This window comes from Rhinolophus sinicus, chromosome 1 (genome assembly GCF_057876585.1).
Source record: "Rhinolophus sinicus isolate RSI-liver-muscle chromosome 1, RSI-T2T, whole genome shotgun sequence".
Taxonomy (NCBI): Eukaryota; Metazoa; Chordata; class Mammalia; order Chiroptera; family Rhinolophidae; genus Rhinolophus; species Rhinolophus sinicus.
In genome coordinates, this window is record NC_142501.1 from 27,207,609 (window position 1) to 27,214,944 (window position 7,336).

The 7,336-nt window shown below is 44.1% G+C and overlaps 1 non-coding gene across 1 annotated transcript; it reads right to left on the bottom strand.

The window, feature by feature from the left end:
- Positions 1-3,466: 3,466 nt before the first annotated feature.
- LOC141570298 (U1 spliceosomal RNA) lies at positions 3,467-3,627 on the bottom strand. The gene has a single exon (XR_012494303.2). It is a non-coding gene; the product is annotated as a U1 spliceosomal RNA (small nuclear RNA).
- Between the last annotated feature and the right edge of the window lie 3,709 nt (positions 3,628-7,336).

Below are 7,336 nucleotides of genomic sequence, written 5' to 3' on the forward strand. Positions count from 1 at the left end.
CATTGGGATTTTGATGGGGATTGCATTAAATCTGTATATTGCTTTGGGTAATATGGCCATTTTAACTATGTTGATTCTTCCAATCCATGAGCACGGAATGTCTTTCCATTTCTTTGTGTCTTCTTCAATTACTTTAAAAAATGTCTTATAGTTTTCAGCATATAGGTCCTTCACATCCTTGGTTAAGTTTATTCCTAGGTATTTTATTCTTTTTGCTGCAATTGAAAAAGGAATTGTTTTTTGTATTTCTTTTTCTGAGATTTCACTGCTAGCATATAGGAATGCAATGGAGTTTTGTACATTGATTTTGTAGCCAGCAACTTTACTGTATTCGTTGATTGTTTCAATAGCGTTTTGGTGGAGTCTTTAGGGTTTTCTATATACAGCATCATGTCATCTGCAAAGAGTGATAATTTAACTTCTTCATTCCCAATTTGGATGCCTTTTATTTCTTTCTCTTGCCTGATTGCTCTGGCAAGGACTTCCAACACTATGTTGAAAAGCAAAGGTGATAGGGGACAGCCCTGTTGTGTTCTTGAATGTACAGCAAAGGGCTTCAGTTTTTCACCATTAATTATGAGATTAGCTGAGGGCTTGTCATATATGGCGTTTATTATGTTAAGGTATTTTCCTTCTATACCTATTTTATTAAGTGTTTGAATCATAAATGGATGTTGTATCTTGTCAAATACTTTTTCTGCATCAATTGATATAGTCATATGATTTTTGTCCTTTATTTTGTTTATGTGATGTATCACATTGATGGATTTGCGGATGTTGAACCATCCATGTGCCCCGGGGATGAACCCCACTTGGTCGTGATGAATAATCTTTTTAATGCATTGTTGTATTCTATTTGCTACAATTTTGTTTAGGATTTTTGCGTCTGTATCCATCAGAGATACTGGTCTGTAGTTTTCTTTTTTTGTGTTGTCCTTACCAGGTTTTGGTATCAGGGTAATGTTGGCCTCATAAAATGAGTTAGGGGGTATTGTCTCTTCTTCAATTTTTTGGAAGAGTTTGAGCAGGATTGGTATTAGATCCTCTTTGAAGGTTTGGTAGAATTCACTAGTGAAGGCATCTGATCCCGGACTTTTGCTTTTGGGAGGTTTTTGGATGACTGATTCAATTTCGTTATTGGTGATTAGTCTGTTTAGATTTTCCAGTTCTTCATGGTTCAGCCTTGGAAGGCTATATGTTTCTAAGAACTTGTCCATTTCTTCTAGGTTGTTTAATTTGGTGGCATATAGTCCTTCATAGTATTCTTGGATGATCCTTTGTATTTCTGTGGTGTCCGTGATAACTTCCCCTTTTTCATTTCTGATTTTGTTAATTAGCATCTTCTCTCTTTTTATTTGAGTGAGTCTAGCCAAGGGTTTGTTAATCTTTTCAAAGAACCAGCTCTTTGTCACATTAGTTTTTTCTGTTGTCTTTTTGTTCTCTATTTCATTTAGTTCTGCTCTGATTTTTGTAATTTCCTTTCTTCTGCTGACCTTGGGTTTCATTTGTTCTTCTTTTTCTAGTTGTTTCAGGGGTAACGTGAGGTTATTTATTTGGGATGTTTCTTGTTTCTTGAGATAGGCTTGTAATGATATAAATTTCCCTCTTAAAACTGCTTTCGCTGTATCCCCCAAAATTTGGTAGGATGTATTTTCATTGTCATTTGTTTCTACGTATCTTTTGATCTCTCCTCTAATTTCTTCTTTGACCCGGTCATTCTTTAAAAGTATGTTGTTTAATCTCCATGTATTTGTGTTTTTTCCTGCTTTCTTTTTGCAGTTGATATCCAATTTCAAAGCCTTGTGATCAGAGAATCTGCTTGGTATGATTTCAATCTTCTTAAATTTGCTGAGGCTGATTTTATGTCCCAATATATGGTCTATCCTTGAGAATGTTCTATGTACCCTAGAAAAGAATGTATAGTCTGATGTTTTAGGATGAAGTGCTCTATATATGTCAATCATGTCCATTTCATCTAATGTGTCATTTAGGGCTGCTATTTCATTATTTATTTTCTGTTTGGATGATCTACCCATAGCTGTCAATGATGTATTTAAGTCCCCTAGTATAATTGTGTTTTGGTCAATTTCTCCCATTAGTTCTGTTAGTAGTTGCTTGGTATATTTCGGTGCTCCCTGATTGGGGGCATAAATATTGATGACTGTTATGTCTTCTTGTTGTATAGTCCCCTTTACCATTATGAAATATCCATCTTTGTCTCTAATTATCTTTTTTATCCTAAAGTCTGTTTCATCTGATATCATTATGGCTACACCTGATTTTCTCTGGGTACTTGAAGTGTCAATTTCCACCCTTTCACTTTGAGTCTATGCTTCTCCTTGTAGCTGAGATGTATCTCTTGGAGACAGCATATGGTTGGGTTTAGTTTTTTGATCCAATCTGCTACTCTGTGCCTTTTTATTGGTGAGTTCAGTCCATTTACATTTAGGGTGATTATTGATATGTGAGGATTTCTTGTCATTCTATCTTTAGTGTTCTGGTAAGACTGTGTCTCCATTGTTTCTTTGCCTTTTTGTTGTTGTCTATTGTTTCTGTGTGGTGGTATTCTATGACGTTTCCCTCTGTTTCTTCTTTTATTACAGTATATATTTCAGTTTTGGATTTTTTTTTGAGTGGTTACCCTTAAGTTTATGTGAAAGAAAGTTTGATATTTAGAGTATTCCATTTTCTTCAGCACGCTTACTTTCTCCATTCCCATATTCCGGTTCAGGCCCTTACTCTCCCCCCTTTTATGTTACCGTTGCCACAAATTGTCCCTGTTCATGGTGGTTGAATAGCCTCCTTTAGTATTTCTTGTAGTGCAGGTCATGTATTAGAAAATTTCCTCAGCTTCTGTATGTCTGGAAAGGTCCTTATTCCTCCTTCATATCTAAAGGATATCTTTGCTGGATATATTATTCTTGGCTCATAATTTCTCTCTTTCAATAGTTTGAATATTTGGTTCCACTCCCTCCTGGCTTGTAGAGTTTCTGCTGAAAAACCTGATGATAATCTAATGGGCTTTCTTTTGTAAGTTACCATCTTCTTTTCCCTGGCTGCCTTGAGGATTCTTTCTTTGTCGTTGATTTTAGACAGCTTCAATACAATGTGCCTTGGAGAAAGCCTGTTGGGATTGAGGTAATTAGGTGTTCTATTTGCTTCTTGGATTCGAGGATCCAGTTCTGTCCACAAGTTTGGGAAGTTCTCATCAACAATTTGTTTGAATATATTCTCTGTTCCCTTCTCTCTTTCTTCTCCTTCTGGTATGCCCATTATTCCTATATTGCTCTTTCTGATGGAGTCAGAAAGTTCTTGTAGAGTTCTTTCATTTCTTTTAAGTCTCAAGTTTCTTTTGTTCTTCCATCCGTATCATTTCCAGGTTTCTATCTTCGATGTCACTGATTCTTTCCTCCATCTGGTCAACTCTACTACCTAAGCTGGTTATTTCATTCTTTTTTTTTTTTAAGGGGAGAGTGCGAATGCAGTCTCCCACTACCACAAATTATGCAGTCGAGATTCCAACATTTGGGGAAATCACAGGGGTCAGCACATCCGGAGTGCAATGGATAAGCCTGCCCTGGGAAAACCACCTTCATGATCATGGTATCTCCCCTGCCAGGTAAGTATGGTTATTTCATTCTTAACACGTTGTGTACGGATCACGAGAATCTTCATGAGGGATTTAAACCCCGCCGTACGCAACGTGTTAATTTCTTCTATTGAGTTCTTAATTTCCAGAAATTCTATTTGGTTCTTTTTTAAAATTTCAATCTTTTTTGTAAAATGCTCATATTGTTCTTTGATTGTGTTTCTGAGTTCATTAAACTGCCTTTCTGTGTTTTCTTGCATCTTGTTGAGTTTTTACAGAACTGCAATCTTGAATTCTCTGTCATTTAAGTCACATATTTCCATATCTTTAAGTTCCATTTCTGGAGACTTTTCACTTTCTTTCTGAGGTGTCTTGATGCCTTTGCTATTCATGGCAATTACTGATTTATTTCTCTTCCTAGACATGTACAGGAGTGGCTTCTGCAACAGATTGATAGGAAGAGGTCTTTCTTTTGTTTTCCAGTACTTGTTGGTAGGATGCTTTATTTTCTCTCTGACTGCAGTCTTTTCTTTTTCTCTCTCACATGGTAGTGCTATGTTTTCTCTGCACTATTCCAGCTTCTCACACAATGGGGGGATTCCCTGGGAGATGGGCTTCTGCTCTGTTAATAGTTTGCCTGGGTCACAGGACACAGTGTCTGTGTGGGTATGCAGAAAGCTTTTGAAGTTCCAAAGATCTTCCTGCACCAGATTCAGAGCCCGTATGTGGCAGCAGTTCTGTTTACTCCTGCAGGGATCCACCCAGATTGGTGGGGCCAGGGGCGGGGTGAGTTGTGAGAGGTGGCCCAGAGCAATGGCAGCGACCACCACCACAGCCCAGCCTGCTTCCACAGCTCCCTCCCCTTTGCCGGAAGTAGTTGGGCTGTGAATCTGTGTCTGCGGTCCACAGTTCTCAGAACAGCAAAAATTCTGTTCTTTTGATCTGACACTGCTACTTTTCCACTTCTAGCACCTGGCAGGTGGGGGTGGGGAGATCTGGGAGGGGAGGGAGGGGGCGGCTAGTCTCAGTGCTTAGGCTTCTGTTCTCTGCTCAGCAGTGAGGGCTTAAACCACTGTTTTCAGCCTTCTTCCCTCAGTCTTTTCTCTGAGGTCTCTGCCGTGAACGTTGCATTCAGCCGTGTTATATGCTTCCCCCTCAGTCCTGAGGGCCATAAGCAGAGCCCTAGCAGTCTGAGTTCTTCCCTCTTCTTCAGCTGCGGTAGTTCCGGGATGCAGTGAGCTCGGGGCACTGAGCTAGGTCTGCGTCCTGCACTCGCGCGGCTCCGTCTCCTCACTTCTCCCTTCCCTTCTCCTCTGCTCGCACAATTCGCTCACCTTTAGGTGAATTTAGTAGTGGGCCTCTTCGTCTTACCTGTCTGCTGTGCAGGGAGTCCTTTGTGGAGTTATTGTTGTTCATATAGTTGTAAATTCTAAGGGAACTTTACAGAGGCTCACCTCACGCCGCCATTTTGATGATGTCTCTCCCCCTCAGCTTTTATAAACTTTAGACAAGTTTCTTCCCAGCTATAGATCCCTGATGTTTTAGATAGGAGTGTGGGGACAGAGCCAGGAGTGCAGTTTCCAGGCTCTCAGCCTCACGTGGAAAGGTGCTGGCTCAGATAGTAAATGGCCATCAACTGTGATTGGATGGCCATCAGCTGTGGCTAGTTGGCCGTCAGCTGTAACCAGTGAGCCATTGGCCAGTAATATAACTGCTGTGGCTATGCTAGCACAAAATGGGGGCTAGCAAGAAAAATGGGGGCTAGCAAGAAGATGGTGGCTGAGCCTGCAAGAGGTGCAATGAGGGTTGAGAATTGTGTGGCTCCTGTTTCGTTTCTTCAACCCAGCCGCCAGCGAGAATATAATAGTATGACTCCCCTATCTATGGCTCCGTGGGTCTTCCTTTTGGGCCTCACCACATCCTGCATTCTTATGTGGGGAATGGGAGCAGAGACCCCGCCTGATGACTCCCTGCATGACAAATGGCGCAGTGAGCAGGGTACAGTGCCGACCAAAGCTCCCTGAAGGGTGGTGGAGCAGTTTGTACGTATGAACATTCAGTCTCAGGAAGACCAGGAGGAGCAGCTGCCGGAGAGCTGGACCCCCGTGGAGGGGTGGAAAGACCTGGATGGTTCCCCAACCAGCATAAGACGGAGAAAGCAAAGGTCTTTGCGGGCCTGTGGGCTGGGAAGTTCTTGCTGAGGCAGCCCGGATGCGGAACTAGTCCCAGGAGGAAACACTTGCTGAGTCCTCCGTGGGAGATGAGGGTGAGGTCAAGGTCATTCCTCACCCCCAGGAAAGCCCTGGTGAATGACTATGGACTATGGGGAATTGCCTTCCATCCCTAATTTAATAGAGAGCTTAACTGTTTGCTTGGGAATGTACCACCAAGTAGTGGAACTGGCGGATGTTTGCTTTTGTGTCTTGACTGGCCGCCATCAAGAATATGTAAGCACCTTGACTGTGAGTTGCTGTTTGTCGTGCGGGGCGGCCTGTGGGGTCTCTGCTCCCGCTCCCCATACAAGAACGCAGGATATGGTGAGGCCAAAAAGGAACACCCACGGAGCCATAGGTAGGGGAGTCATACCACTACGGTCTCACTGGAGGCTGGGTTCACTGGACGTGCAACCTGCTGTCCGTTTTGTCTGCAACCCACCGACGACTCTCTTTCACTCTCCTCCTCTCTCCTCCACTCTCCTCCGTAGCCGCAGCAGTTATATTAGCGGCTAATTGGCTAACTGGCTACAGCTGACAGCCAATCAGCCACAGCTGACGGCCATCTACTACCCGAGCCAGCACTCCTCCACGTGAGGCCGAGAGCCTGTAAACTACTTTCTGGGGCTCTGTCCCCACACTGTTGTTCCAGCACAGTACCCTGAGAGGCCCAGAGAGAGTGGCAGTGCCCTGAGAGCCCTGGCCAAGCCCAGGAAGTCTGGCTGAGCCCAGAGACTGGCAGTGCCCTGAGAGCCCTGGCTGAGTCCGGGAAGTCTGGCTGGGCCCAGAGAGAGTGGCAGTGTCCTGAGAGACCCTGGCTGTGTCTGGGGAGACTGGTCGTACCCTAAGAAGCCCAGGAAGTCTGGCTGTGTCCAGAAGTACTGGTGGTGTCCTGAGAAACCCTGGCTGTGCCCTGGGAGATTGGTGGTACCCTAAGAAGCCCAGGAAGTCTGGCTGTGCCCAGAAGTACTGGTGGTGCCTTGAGAAACCGTGTGCCCAGAGAGGCTGGCTGTGTCCAGGATATTGCATTTACCTCCAGGCTCCTTGCACAGGGCCCCTTGCGGAAGATGCTTGTCGCGTAGATTGTGAAGCGAGAGTCTGTAGGGGTAGAGTGTGGGGGCAGAGCCAGGAGTGCAGTTTCCAGGCTCTCGGCCTCACGTGGAAAGGTGCTGGCTCAGATAGTAAATGGCCATCAACTGTGATTGGATGGCCATCAGCTGTGGCTAGTTGGCCGTCAGCTGTAACCAGTGAGCCATTGGTCACTAATATAACTGCTGTGGCTATGCTAGCAAAAAATGGGGGCCAGCAAGAAGATGGTGGCTGAGCCTGCAAATGGCGCAATGAGGGTTGAGAATTGTGTGGCTTCTGTTTCGTTTCTCCAACCCAGCCCCCAGCGAGAATATAGTGGTATGACTCCCCTATCTATGGCTCTGTGGGTGTTCCTTTTTGGCCTCACCACATCCTGCATTATGTGGCGAGTGGGACCAGAGACGCTGCAGGCCACCCTGCATGACAAGGAATCTAATTTCCCTTA